This window comes from Anomaloglossus baeobatrachus, chromosome 2, assembly GCF_048569485.1.
Source record: "Anomaloglossus baeobatrachus isolate aAnoBae1 chromosome 2, aAnoBae1.hap1, whole genome shotgun sequence".
Classification (NCBI taxonomy): Eukaryota; Metazoa; Chordata; class Amphibia; order Anura; family Aromobatidae; genus Anomaloglossus; species Anomaloglossus baeobatrachus.
The window spans coordinates 655,691,176-655,706,348 of NC_134354.1; the positions used below are offsets into that span (position 1 = coordinate 655,691,176).

General features: G+C 45.0%; 1 protein-coding gene and 1 long non-coding RNA gene across 2 annotated transcripts in view; one reads left to right on the forward strand and one right to left on the reverse strand.

Annotated features, from left to right (window-relative positions):
- Positions 1–9,700, forward strand: part of LOC142290498 (uncharacterized) — a 137,492-nt gene extending 127,792 nt beyond the window's left edge. The window contains exon 3 of the long non-coding RNA XR_012750323.1: positions 9,633–9,700. This is a non-coding gene — a long non-coding RNA (uncharacterized LOC142290498). The remainder of the gene's footprint in view (positions 1–9,632) is intronic.
- The window catches only part of TAC3 (tachykinin precursor 3), a 183,094-nt gene that overhangs the window by 39,451 nt on the left and 128,470 nt on the right, over positions 1–15,173 (reverse strand). The gene's annotated exons all lie outside the window — the stretch shown is intronic.

Below are 15,173 nucleotides of genomic sequence, written 5' to 3' on the forward strand. Positions count from 1 at the left end.
CTAATTTCAGAATTGCTGACTGTCCCAGTGATCAGACCCCCAGCTGGTTACAGATGGGGGATACCTTGTTTATCTAGGAATAACCTTTTGAATCTTTAAAAAAAAAAAAAAAGTCTTAATCTATATATACTATCCAACTTGATATGTTAATGGGGTTGTCCAGGTTGAAATGGTTATCCAAATATTGAAGGCGTTTTTCCAGGCTGAAATGTAATGGCACACACTATTCCACTTTATTCCCTTTAGTCACGTGCTGAATAGATTCATCAGGATTTTCTCAATAGAAGAGGATTGGCAGAAGGACGGGAGTCTAGTCAGCACGTGACCACAAGTCTGCAGATCCCATGGGGCATACAGGGGAAACATGACTGTGCGATGTCAAGATTCGGCAGTCTGCAGTCACATAGAGTTACTACAGACTTTTCATTTCAGCCTGGACAACCCCTTCAATAGTTGCACATATCTGTTTTCACTTAACTATAGACAGACATACTGAATAGCAAAATATATTGAATTTCTTTTGTGTGAATTCTTAGGAGCCTCAGCCTCCTATTCTTGTCATATTATTATTTTATAGATGGAAATTTTTCATGAGCCATCGCCAACTGCCATGTACTAGATAAAACTGAGTAATATTGGGCACAATTACAAACATGCATTCATGTCTTATAAGTCATATAAAAAAAGGTTAGCACTGCACCTCAGCAATCATCTTATTAGCCACATGTAAACTGAAGGTAAGCAACTTTTTCAACAAATAGGAAAATGTAATTAAAAAGGTTTGCATAATTTAATTGTAACATATCAAAAATAACAGTAGAAACATGACAGCAAAGGTGCAAAACAGAAATCATCAAAGAGAGCACATTAATGACCTAAGGTGTATAAATTAAAGTGTTTCTCTGGAATAAACTTTTAGTTAATTAAAGACTTGTAGATGTGTCAAATAATAAACAGAGGTGTTACTCATGCCTCATGGTTCCAGCGCTGTCTCTCTGACTCTAAAGAGTAAAAGCTGTATTATTTTATACTTCTACAACCTAACCTTATCCTGGACATCACCTATAAACCACACTGAATTGTCATATATTTGGCCATAAATATCAACCCCTTCACCACCCAGCCATTTTCCATTTTTCGTTTTCGTTTTTTTCTCCCCTTTTTCCAAGAGCCACCATAGCTTAGGTTTCTCAGTGTGGGAGATTTAATGATACATCTTTGATCCCCTGGTCTAACATCCTGCATGATTAGGAAGTTCTTTGTCATTAGAGAACAGATGACTCACACCTTTGAGATATGTCCCTTTCGTGGAAGAGGCAGGTTAGCTGAATTTAAATTTGACAATTTATAAACCCTTCTATCAGCTCTTCTCTCATTACATTTCTGCTGTACTGCCCCACAGGGCAATAAAGCATAGCTGACAAATCATTGAGAGGATGAGAACTGATAGAAGGGTTTGTAATGTGAAACCACTAAACTCAGCTAAGACACTTGAACCACTTAAATACTTGAGATATGTGTTGTGAATACTGTCTGCTGGAGCTCCACTTTTGGACTCCCTCCTGTGGTCATTGATGTTAGTGGGTTGGATTCTGCTCCTCTGTTCTACTCACCTGGTTAGCAGCTCAAACCTTGATCTTGAATATAGGTGTATACTGGCTGTTTGTCTTTGCCAGTTGTCTGAAATTCCTGAGATTATAGGAATCTGTCTCTTGTCCTCCTGGCTTCCCCGCTATCAAGCGAAGCTAAGTTCTTGGTTCTGCTTCATACTTTATGTGCGTTATTTGCTTCTTGCTTCTGTGAATTATCTCTGAAGGTTTTTTGTATTGAATTCTGTTTTGTTTGTGCCTTCAGATAAGGAAGATTTTATTTCCTAGTCAGTCTATGCTATTAATCTTAGCAAGGGTTAGTCGGCAGGGTACTTGCTAGTCTTTTCCTACCAGAGTGTGTTATGGATTGTGAACATGCGAGTGTTAGATTACTCTTCTTTTTTGCACATTCCGTATAGGAAATTTTTATAGGGTTTTTATGCCGACTGCAAGAGTTCTCTATCCTGTCTTTCATATTTAGTATAGTGTGGCCTCTCTTTGCTCCATCTTGCTCTTACTGTGTATGTCTTTTCATCTTTGCTCACAGTCTGTACGTGTGGGAGGCTGCCTATTTTCTTTGGGGAAATCTGCTCTGAGGCAAGATAGTTTCTTTTCACTTTCTGCCTTGTAGGTTATGTAGTCCTCCGGCTGGGTTTGAGGCATCTAGGTTGATAGGCATGCTGCCCAGCTACTTCTAGTGTGGTGTTAAGTTCAGGGCTTGTGGTCGGTAGTTTATTACCTACGACTCTGGTGAATTGTGTTCATGGTAGTCATTGAACATCGGATCATAAAAGACATGTAATTGGGGGTAGCAGTAGGATGGGAAGTTTGTGTGCATTCGGAATATAAGTAGAGACAGTAATGGAAATAAGAGAAGTAAAATGTGTCTAATGTTACACACTGTGCATAGAAAAGTTTTCAAGAAGCCGTCATGGCGGTCTGGAGGAAAGTAAAAAGGAAAAAGTGATTGAATTTAATGAAAAAGAACATCAACTGTATTTCATTATTCATAACTACACTGTAATCACTTCTGAGGTCCGTAGAACTGTTATCTACCTATGACATCTATATAGTCTTTTTTTGGGTGTGCAATTCAGTCACACTGCAGTGGTAGAAAATATATATAGGGTTAAAGTGCTATTATTGTTAATATTGGTCTTTGTACAGTGTGTTTTGTTCTGAAGAAGAACTAGTGTTGGTAGTGGTCATAGTATGGCACTAATATTTTGCCTAGTACAGTGGTTTTATTAGTAATACTAGTGTTTGTATAGTGTGTTATATTCAGAACAGTATGTATGCAGTAATGCAATGTATGTATGTAGTTTTGATATACCAGGAATAATATTAACATATTGCAGACTGTTCTTCTTTGACCAGAAATCTTTTGTTTCAGTCTGAACAGCAAGCTTTCATATCCATTTTTGGAAAGAGGTAGATTTTCTATTTGTTAACCGGGGTATACAGTGGGAACGGAAAGTATTTAGACCCCTTTAACATTTTCATTCTTTGTTTCATTCCAGCCATTTGGTAAATTAAAAAAAGTTCATTTTTCCTCATTAATGTACACTCTGCAGACCATGACAGAAAAAACAGAAATGTAGAAATTTTTGCAAATTTTTTAAACAAGAAAAACTGAAATATCACATGGTCATAAGTATTCACACCCTTTGCTCAAACACTCATATTTAAGTCACATGCTGTCCATTTCCTTGTGATCCTCCTTGAGATTGTTCTATTCCTCCATCGGAGTCCAGCTGTGTTTAATTAAACTGATAGGACTTGATTTGGAAAGGCTCACACCTGTCTATATAAGACCTCACAGCTCACAGTGCATGTCAGACCAAATGAGCATCATAAGGTCAAAGGAACTGCCCAAGGAGCTCAGAGACAGAATTGTGGCAAGGCACAGATCTGAGCAAGGTTACAAATTAATTTGTGCAATTCTGAAGGTTCCTAAGAGCACAGTGGCATCTATAATCCTTAAATGGAAGAAGTTTTGAGACCACCAGAACTCTTCCTAGACCTGGCCGTCCAGCCAAACTGAGCAATCATGGGAGAAGAGTCTTGGTGAGAGAGGTAAAGAAGAATCCCAAGATCACTGTGGCTGAACTAAAGAGATGTAGTAGGGAGATGGGAAAAAGTTCCTCAAAGTCAACTATCACTTCAGCCCTCCACCAGTCAGGCCTTTTTGGCACAGTGGTCTAACGGAAGCCTCTCCTCAGTACTAGACATATGAAAGCCCGCATAGAGTTTGCAAAATAACACATGAAAAATAACACATGAAGGACCCCCAAACTATGAGAAATAAGATTCTCTGGTCTGATGAGATGACGATAGAACTTTTTGGTGATAATTCTGAGCGGTATGTGTGGAGAAAAACAGGCACTGCTCATCACCTGCTCAATACAATCCCAACTGTGAAACATGGTGGTGGCAACATCATGCTATGGGGGTGTTTTTCAGCTGCAGGGACAGGACGGCTGGTTGTAATTGAAGGAAAAATGAATGCAGCCAAGTACAGAGATATCCTGGATGAAAACCTCTTCCAGAGTGCTCTTGACCTCAGACTTGGCTGAAAGTTCACCTTCCAAGAAGACAATGACCCTAAGCACACAGCTAAAATAACAACGGAGTGGCTTCAGAGCAACTCTGTGACTATTCTTGACTGTCCCAGCCAGAACCCTGATTTAAACTCAATTGAGCATCTCTAAAGAGACTGGAAAATAGCTGTGCAGCAACGTTCACCATCCAACCTGACGGAACTGGAGAGGATCTGCAAGGAAGAATGGCAGAGGATCCCCAAATCCAGGTGTGAAAAACTTGTTGCATCATTCCCAAGAAGACTCATGACTGTACTAGCTCAAAAGGGTGCTTCTACTCAATACTTAGTAAAGGGTCTGAATACTTATGACCATGTGATATTTCAGTTTTTCTTGTTTAGAAAATTTGCAAATATTTTGACATTTCTGTTTTTTCTTTCAAGATGGGGTGCAGAATGTACATTAATGAGAAAAAAATGAACTTTTTTGAATTTAACAAATGGCTGCAATGAAACAAAGAGGGAAAAATTTAAAGGGGTCTGAATACTTTCCGTACCCACTGTATATGAATGTGAAATGCACAGTTGTAAGGATGTGGCCCTGTGGGCATTCCCCTCAGCCACCCCAAAGACATCAATGGTTTTAATGCAAGTGTATATAATAAGCTGTAATAGTGTAATGTAGATAGATAATACTATGTGAGTCACAGTACTAATACTGGCCCAAGATGTCCCTCTGCAGGCCGAAGCAGTGAGGAAGGAGTAAAAGGGGCAGCCGCACCTGAACCTTTTAAAGGGCCGGAAGCGGACAAATTTAACTGGAGGTGTGTATTCTGGGGCCCCTCAACTCCATGGTGTAAGGAAACTTAAGGGATCTATGAGCCACAGGAAGGAATCAGTGTAGTGGAGGTCGGAGAGCAATCTGTGTGGCTGATGAACATTTGTAGGAACGCCGCAATTGCAGTCGGAGGATGGAAGTGCAGCTGTTGTTCAGGGAAGAGTCTTGGGAAGCCTGCAAGAAAAAGGACTGAAGGTGACTTTCAGCATAAAATTGTTGCAGTTGTGACGCCCTGGCCGGGCCAGGTAGTCACAGATAGGCCCCTGCACTACACCTTTCCCTCACAGGTGACATCAGCCAACTTTCAAAACCCTAGTCACCTCCCTCAGGGCTAGATAGACACACCAGGGGGTGGAACCAGGTGGTTGGAAGACGCCCACCAAAGAGTCTAGACAGCCCGGGGGCAGGAAAACAGTTAGTCTAGAGATTCTGTTAGAGTTCAAGTAGGGGAGGAGTGTGGGCTAGAGCTGGGTGCAGGTCCAGCAGAGGCGAATACCCCAAATTGAACAGCACCAGGGTAGGAGCCCTGGTGCCAGTGGCTAGGAGGCAGACGGCGGTCTCCGTCTGCAGGAGCCGGGAAGACGGCTCGGTGGAACCGAGGTGGACCGGGACAGGGTAGTGGTCTGCCGGTACCAACCCAGGGAACCGACTCGGAAACCGGAGCACACAGGAGGGTACTCAGACCCTGAAGCCGGACCTGAAGCGACTGGAACCGGTTAATTTACTGATTTAGGCCAGAACTAGAGGTCCTGTCCCACCCAAAGTCCCTATTAGAAGACAACAGCCCACCGAGGGGGATAAAAGGCCACCGACAGGGCTCAGAGATCCCACGGACCAGCGTCTGCGGGCATGGGCTCCTTAGGCCACATCCAGCCGGGAGCGAACTCCTGAAGTTTCAAGCACAGGCAGTCCACCATTCTACAAAGGTGCAGGAGAAAGACAGAGACCACCAGCTGGGTGGGGGACCAGAACGCAGCCGGCTGCGGGCACCGACCACCATCACCTTGGCTTACCAGAGACTCGTGTGTTTCCTTCAATAGTGAGTACACCAGCATCCTGCGGTCACCCATCTCCCTGCACCAAAGCCCCAACGGGTCCCAGGGCCACCATCCCTGCCCATGGAGGGGTTAACAACTTGCTGCATAACATCTCCCCCAGGTGCCCCGTAACTGCAGAGGTGGTGTCCAACCTCACCACATACCGTGGGTGGCGTCACGAACTCAACACGGCTCAGCCCGTACATAGACGTCCTACATCCACCACTACAAACCCCCTTTTTGATCGAAGTGACCGCAAGACCCCCGAGCCACCCATGGAAGGTCCGGATCCGAGCAGCTTGGCTGCTGCGAGCGGGGCTGTACACCTCGATTTCTGGTGTCATGAACAGGATACGGCTCAGCCCATACATATACATCCCACATCCACCACCACTATAACCCCCCTTTTTGATCGAAGTGACCGCGAGACCCCCGGGTCCGGAGACCCTCGAGCCACCCACAGAAGGTCCGGATCCGAGCAGCTCGGCTGCTGCGAGCGAAGCGGTACACCTCGTTGTATGGAATCCATGTTGAATATGGGGTTCTAATTCCGGGATGCCCCTATCTCTAAAGGAAGTTGGGACCACTCAGGTTCCTGAGGACTGCTAATTGGAGGTGAAAGAGCCTTTGTTTGGGCTAAGCTAAAAGCACTGTTGGCCAGCCAGAAGAAGCCTGTATGAGGATTGTTTTAAGGGAAAGTTGTTTTTATTGCCCTTGTGGCCAATGTGCCTGGACTGAGCCTTATAGGCTGAATTTTATTCTTCTGCTGGTTCCTAAGATGAAAATGTGACTGGAGGAGGATACCCCCTCAGCCATGGACTTTTCACCCCCCCCCCATGGACTTTGCCTACACCCCTGATGACTTTGTCGCTGAGAGACTGTGCCGTCGTCCTAAGGACTGTTGTTGGGGGCAGAAGGGATGAATGACCCAATGATCCGGTTGAGTCAGGAACCTTGAGAACTGTACACTTAGGCTACTTTCACACATCAGTTTTTTGCCATCAGGTTCAATCCGGAAAAAAACGGGTAAAACGGATCCGGTACCGCATCCGTTTTTTCCCCATAGACTTGCATTGTTGCCGGATTGTACCGGATGGCTTTGCGTTGCATCCGTTTTTTTCCGGATGCGGCAAAATTAGTTAAAGCGGCGGCCGGAGGCAACGTAGCTTGCAACGTTTTTTTGTCCGGCAAAAAAAAAAGCATCGCGCCGGATCCGGCGCGATACGGCGTGTTTTACAATAGAAGCCTATGGACGCCGGATCCGGCGTAATGCGGTAAAAAACGGATGTGGCCGCCGGATCCGTTTTTCTAAACTGAGCATGCTCCAATGTAATTAACAAAACGGATCCAGCCAAAAAACGGACGAAAAGGATGCAAAAACGGATGCAAACCGTATCCACCGGATCCGTTTTTTAACGGATCCGGCATAACGGATCCGTTAAAAAACGGATCCGGTGGATACGGTTTGCACTTTTTTTTCAGGATCCGTTGGATCAGGAAAAAAAAGGACTGTGCCTGAATACAGAAAACTGATGTGTGAAAGTAGCCTTAGACAGGAAGGGCTAATAATGCTTTGTTGGCCTGTGAGCCCCAGTAAAAATGGACATGGACACTTGTTTCTAGGGTCTCAACCTAGTGGGACTGTGATTGTGATTACCTGAAGAAAGAAAACATTGGTGTCTTGAAGAAACAAAGAGTTAATGCTGATTTTATGTGTAGTTTTTATGGTCTGATGTATTAAAGGGTGCCACTTGGGGATGACCATGTTTAAAGAAGGGAGGAATGTAAGTAGATGGGTCTGTGGTCACATTACCCCCTCCCCCCCAAGACAACAGTGACTTTAATGCAGGTGTGTCATATTAGCTGTAGTAGATGAATGTTATGTGGGTCACAGTACAAATACTAGCCACCAGAGGTCACTGTTTTCCTTTTTATATGTTGTGAAGTGTGCACTGAGCTGAAGAAAGCTGAGTTCTGCCCAGAAACAGTTTTTTGCTGCGTTTTTGCACGTTTTTCGGGTGAGTTTTTGGTCTTAAAACTGTATGACTTTGCTTCCCCAGCAAAGTGTATGAGTTTTCATTTTTGCTGTCCGCACAGTGCAGTTTTGTTTTAGGTGCGTTTTTGTGGTGACCACAAAGATGCAACACGTCAATTATTTCTTCATTTTTGCCAGCGTTTATCACCCATGCAATGCATTGGAAAAAATGCAGCAACAAAAACGCTACAAAAAATACGGTAAAATGCGCAAAAATGCGTGTTCTTTTTTTATGCTTTTTTTTTTACCACGGGTGTGTTTTTGTGCGTTTTTTTGCTGCCAAAAACGCACAAAAACGCTGCATGTTTGTGGTCACAAAAAAAGGCAACGTGCACATATAGCCTAAGGGTAAGAGACAATAATATTGGGATTAGCCCAGAGGGGAGGAGCTAGTCAATTGGGAAAAGGGGACTGTGTTCCTGTTAGTAGACAGTTAGTACTGAGAGTAGGAAAGAGTTCAGTAGTAGAACTGAAAATGAAAGGAGAGGAATAGCTGTGGAGTAGTGATGGGCAGTCCTGCTCTTTTTGGTGATCCAGTTCCCATGGCTCCGCTCACCAAAAAGAGCCGGATCTTTCAGATCGTTCTCGGCTCCTTATCAACTATGTGTTCACCCCAGGTTAACACATATTTAAGATTATAGTAACACCGCCAAAGCCCCGCCCACCCGCGGCTAAACCCCGGCCACTTACAAGCGGCCAATTAGATTGCTGAGTAGGTGGAGTTTAGCCGAGAGTGGGTGGGGTTTTGGCGGCGAAAAGAGCCGTTTAGAAATTTGAGTGGCTCACACTGGTGATCCGGCTCCTGTCGTTCACAGCAGGGAGCCGGATCTTTGTGTCGGATCGTTCGCGACCGACACATCACTACTGTGGAGAGGAATACCAAGCTTCAGGAGAAAATGTAATCATACAGTGGAGGCAAAGGACTTTAGAAAGTGCGGAACCTTTAGAAAGCAAGCTTGTGGAAAGTGTGGACACAGTGTTGGCCAGTGAAAATGGGACCTTGACAGAGAAAGGGAAACCAGGCTGAAAGACACTGGCACAGGGGCATCGGATCTAGGGGCTGCTCTGGGAAAGGTAAAAAAGCACTGCTACGGGTATAGTCACCCCAGCGGTACACCAGGAATCGTGTGGTTTTATATCAGGGAAGAGTCCATATACCACAACTGCCCCCCCTCACTTGTTTGTTGTCCTTGGTGCCAGGAATAAGAGCTAGTTTGCAATGTTCCAAAAGGAGCCGGTATATGGAGAGGGATGAAAGATGGTGATTTTATTACGTGTTATTTTGTGTGTGTGTGTGAATTATGGCTGGTTTCACATCTGCGGTATTCTGCCACACTGCTGGATCCGGCACAAATGCGGTACAGTTCTATACAGTTCACAGGCATTGCGGCAAGCTCCAGTCACATGCTATCTCATGCTCCGGTCACATGACCGAATGTGACCGGAGCTTGCCGCGATGCCAGTGAACTGTATAGAACTGTACTGCATTTGTGCCGGATCAGGCAGTGCGGCAGAATACCGCAGATGTGAAACCGGCCTTACCCGAAGAGAAAAGACGCTGTTTTTATGACATGGACTGTGTTCTTTATTGCAGGTATGAAGATAGATGGTACCACACAATGTGCAATCCCAGAGAAGGTGAAGACCTCAGACTCAGAGGTACCAATGCAGCAATCGAACACCACCACTCACTCAACATTTTCTGTGGCATACTGAGCCACAGAAAACATAGAACTTGCCCATGGCTACCTCCCCAGGCACATTTACACATGGCCAAAAGTGTTGGCACCCTTGAAATTGTTCCAGAAAATGAAGTATTTCTCCCAGAAAATAATTGCACGTGCACGTTTTCCTTTGTGTGTATTGCAACAACATTAAAAAAAAGAGAAAAGTCAAATTGAACATAATTTCACACAAAGATCCCAAAATGGGCTGGACTAAATTTTGGCATCCTCAAATTAATATTTGTTTGCACACTCTTTGGAACAATTAACAGAAATCAATATCTTCCTATAATCATCAACAACCTTCCTTTACCTCCCAACTGAAATTTTGGACTACTTTTCTTTTGGAAACTGCTCAAGATCTCTCATATTTGAGAGGTGCCTTCTCCCAGCAGCAATTTTAAGATCTCTTCACAGGTGTTCAATGGGATTTAGATCCGAATTCATTGCTGGCCACTTCAGAATTCTCCAGTGCCTTGTTTCCATCCATTTCTGGGTTCTGGGTTTCGTGAAGTATGTTTGAGGTCATTATCCAGCTGGAAGACTCATGACCTAGGACTCAAACTCAGCTTTCTGACATGGGCACTACATTATGACCCAAAATCCTTTGGTAATCTTCAGATTTCATGATAATTTTAGGTGACGTGGCACTCCCTAACGGAGACAAGGGTTCTCAAGTAGAAAATAGAGATTACGTTTGACAAGAACTTGGCACTCCAATCCAGAATAAATAGAATTTATTGTAGCATCCACTTGAAAAATTTTATTTGTAAAAATATGTTTTATGTTCCGACCAATAGGCCTTCATCAGAACTACAAAACAGAAATAACACAATATTTCTTAGATACAACTAAGAATATGTAATATGCAAAACAGCAAACAAATGGATAATGTCATGAAATGAGAATGGGCCACGTAATGAAGTGAATGAATATTCAGCCCCCTCCCCCCGTAATCCCGCTTTGAGTCCTGCGTGGACACCCACACTCTAAGGGGCACTTTGCACACTACGACATCGCAGGTGCGATGTCGGTGGGGTCAAATTGAAAGTGACGCACATCCGGCGTCGCAGGTGATATCGTAGTGTGTAAAGCCTTTTTGATACGATTAACGAGCGCAAAATCGTCATAATCGTATCATCGGTGTAGCGTCGGTCATTTCCATAATTTGGAAATGACCGATGTTACGATGTTGTTCCTCGTTCCAGCGGCATCACACATCACTGTGTGTGAAGCCGCAGGAGCGAGGAACATCTCCTACCTGCGTCCTGCGGCTCACGCCAGCTATGCGGAAGGAAGGAGGTGGGCAGGATGTTTACGTCCCGCTCATCTCCGCCCCTCCGCTTCTATTGGCCGCCTGCCGTGTGACGTCGCTATGACGCCGCAGGACCCACCCTCTTAATAAGGAGGCGGGTCGCCGGCAAGAGCGACGTCGCAGGGCAGGTGAGTGCATGTGAAGCTGGCGTAGCGATAATGTTCACTATGCCAGCTATCACCATGATATCGCAGCTGCGACGGGGGCGGGAACTATCGCGCTCGGCATCTCAAGCATCGGCTTGCGATATCGTAGTGTGCAAAGTGCCCCTAAGCCTGCTGTATTACTGGTACTGCCAACTCGAGGATTGCATCGCAATTCTCGGCGACTCTCCTGTGCGGAGTGTAACAGCTGACATAGACATACAAGCCGTCACTCTCAGCTCAGGAGAGTCGCAAAGGATTCCGATGCAATCCTTGAGCTGGCAGTACTGGTAATTGGAGAGAAGCTCTGCGTCACCGATATATAGGTGCTCAGGGAAAAAAAACGACAAATATAGAGAATAACCCCGGCACACTATTTCTCCCAAAAAAGAGGTAAACCATGCTGCTGTTCATATGCAAATTTCTTTTTATTGATCAAATTATGCTGTAAAATATGTAGTATGATTCGTCCAAACAAGTCGACGTTTCGGCTTTGGGCCTTCGTCAGACTGGACTTTATCACGGTTGGTATGATGACATAGAATCACATCAAGGCGTGAGCCAAGGAATAAATGACGGAGGAAAATACGTCAATTGTGACATGCACTGTTATTGATAGTCAAAAAAATATGGGAACTATTTTGTAGATATTGGAAGTGCATGTATTACATGCTATGTTAATGAGGATATCACCTTAGAGGGTTTATAGCAGGCTCCACGACCTAGTGTCTAATGCACAGTGGATCACCTTCACATGCCTCACATAATCAATGCCGGACTGCTGAGGGGTCCATATTTTGCAGGTCAGTGGCAGGGGGTGTGACTGGAGATTGCTGGGGTGCAGATCAGTATGTAGTAAAAAAGCTATGTATGCTCTAAATTCAGGCCAATTATGTGTAATATCACCGGTAGGACCGGAAGCGCCAGAGGCCGTTACCACACAGGTGCTGGACGTGCGCTCTGTGAGTTGAGGATCCTGCACTACATAGGTCGTGGAGCCTGCTATTAACCCTCTAAGGTGATATCCTCATTAACATAGCATGTAATACATGGACTTCCAATATCTACAAAATAGTTTCCATATATTTTTGACTATCAATAACAGTGCATGTCACAATTGACGTTTTTTCCTCCGTCATTTACTCCTTGGCTCACGCCTTGATGTGATTCTATGTCATCATACCAACCGTGTTAAAGTCCAGTCTGACGAAGGCCCAAAGCCGAAACGTCGACTTGTTTGGACGAATCATACTACATATTTTACAGCATAATTTGATCAATAAAAAGAAATTTGCATATGAACAGCCGCATGGTTTACCTCTTTTTTTGGGAGAAATAGTGTTCCGGGGTTATTCTCTATAACTGGCAGTACTGGTAACACAGGAGGTATAGAGTGTGGGAGCGCATGCAGGAATGGTGGGTGGGATTGCAGGGAATGAGGCTGAATATGCATTCACTGAATTAGCTGAAGTGTTCACACTGCAATCCATGATGGCACTCCTGATCAGAGTGACAGCGTGCATTTTATGCAGCTGTTACTGTCAGCTCAGAAAAGATACAGAGGATTGTGGGGCAATCTTCGGGCACTTGTAGCGCCCCTGAATGTATCGGGGTGCTACAGGGAACTGCATCCTGTACTCCAGGGTGCAGGGCCTACACCCCATGGTTCCAGGTTCCAATCGACAATGTCACTGACATCCGTACTACAGATCCCAACCACACCTCACAACAGGGCTGGACAGACATACCAGTGGGTTGGTCAGGTTGGAGCAGGGCCGCCCACCTAGGGGTCAGGCAGACTGGTGGGAGGGAGAAAGTCAGCTTAGAGTGAGTGAAGTGTTAACCCTCAGAAAGTGAGGAGCAGGGGAGTTGGAGCTCCCAGGGAGGCGACAGGTTGGGTCGCAAATGGTGGTCTGGGACCACAGGAGTTGGGGACCGGTATTAGGAACACTGGACAGGAGTGTAACAGACGCAGTCTAGGAGGACTATTGGCACCAACAAGCCCAGCCACCTTACCGGTACCGAGCATGACGGGGTACTGGACACTAGATCAGGGAGTAGCTTCAAGAAACCTGATAATTAACCTGTGGAGGATAGTCTCTTTATGAACTTTCCCCAAGAGCTCAGAGATTGGAGGCATCAACACAACTCGGGGGATAGGGTTCTCCAAAATACACAACCCACTGACATCCCAAGTTCCAGCAACCAAGAGTACAGCTACAGCTGCCATACTCACGGGTAGCGGGGCTCAAAAAGCTTCAAGCCAAAGGGCCACAACTCTAAAACAATTTGTGTATGGAGGCAGGGCGCCGGACTTACCAAGTGACACTGGTGGGAGCGGGACCTTGACGGGCTCCCCCCCGTAGAGACTGCAGTGCCTGGACACTTTGGTTTACCATCTGTGTGTGTGTTTAATCCACCTGATACAGCACCACGACTACCACAGTGAGTAATCTGCCCCCTGCACCCTGCTTCCCAAGGCCAAGCAAGCTACCCTTTTACCAAATCCCACTATCTGGGGCCTTCCCTTCCTGCGGAGGGACTGACACCTGGCTGCCCCACATCATCTGCCCCGGTACTCCCATCGGCAGCGGCGGTACTCCCCTTTACCGCAACCCGCAGGTGGCGTCATGAACATTCATCTCCTGTAAATATCCCCTTACATTTGAAGTGGCCGCAAGCCCCCGGGTCTGGAGACCCTCGAGCCACAGCAACCCTGGATCTGAGCAGTTCGACTACTGCTGGGGCGGCACACACTACTACAGCAAGGATTGGGGATTCAAATATAAGATGAAACCTGAAAGTGAGACCTAGTGCATTTTTTTAAAAGCAGAAAAAAATATAAGCCCCTGTCTCTTTTTCGAGGTAACACAGTAGTAGTCTCAGAACCTGGTTCCCATGGAAGATCCTCTGGATCAGTCTGACCATGGAGGCAAGCGACAGAAGTGCAGTTTATGCCAATATGACAAATTGTTTTCTCATCATTGCAGCATTTTGCTTTTGAACTATAAAGATTCTAATTTGGGTGCTGGTTCTGCCTTGAAAGTACTGAATACTAAGATCAACCTAAGATCTGCACAGAGATGGCAGATAAGTGGAGTCTTACACCTGTTGGTATTCAACACTGATATTTGCCAGACGCAGCAAGTGATTTCCTTCATACTGGTTATCTGACATCTCCCCCCAATTGCTCTATTTCAATAATGTGAAAAAACTTGCAGCTGGTGTATTTGGAAAGCTGACAGGAAACAATTGTTGCTAACTATGTAATATTTTTGTGAAGTTTATACATTTTTAAATCATATTGCAGATCAGTTTAAAGGTTATTTTTTTCAGTTCAAAGGGAATCTCCAGGAATATAACTGTAGATGAATAAATGAAATAGAATTATAAATTCTTAAAGGGAACCTATCACCAGATTTGGCGATTAATAACTGAGGCCACCCCCAGTGATATACAGCATTCCAGAATATTGTATATAAGAGCCCAGGCCGCTCAATAGAATGTAAAAATCACTTTTATCATACTCACCTAGGGGGCGGTCCGTTCCAATGGGTGTCATTGCTTTCAGTCTGGCGCCTGCTCTCTGCAACAATCGCCGTCCTCCTTCTACCCGGCCCAGTATGGATGACATGTCTTACATCATCCACACAGGCCGGCATTTCAGTCCTGTACAGGCGCACTTTCATCTGCCCTGCTCAGGACAGAACAAAGTATTGTAGTGCACATGCACGGGCGGTCTTTCCTCGCGCCTGCGCTTTACAGACTTGGTCTGACCTTACATAATTGATAACTGTAGTAAACTTAGTGATGTATTTATATGCTAACGTTGGTTCTGGTGCTTTATTCATGGACTGATGGTGGTTCTGGTCCAGTAGTGCTGTACTGATGGTGGTACTGGTGTTGCATTCATATACTGAGCGTACTTCTGGTGTTGCATTCATTTATTGATG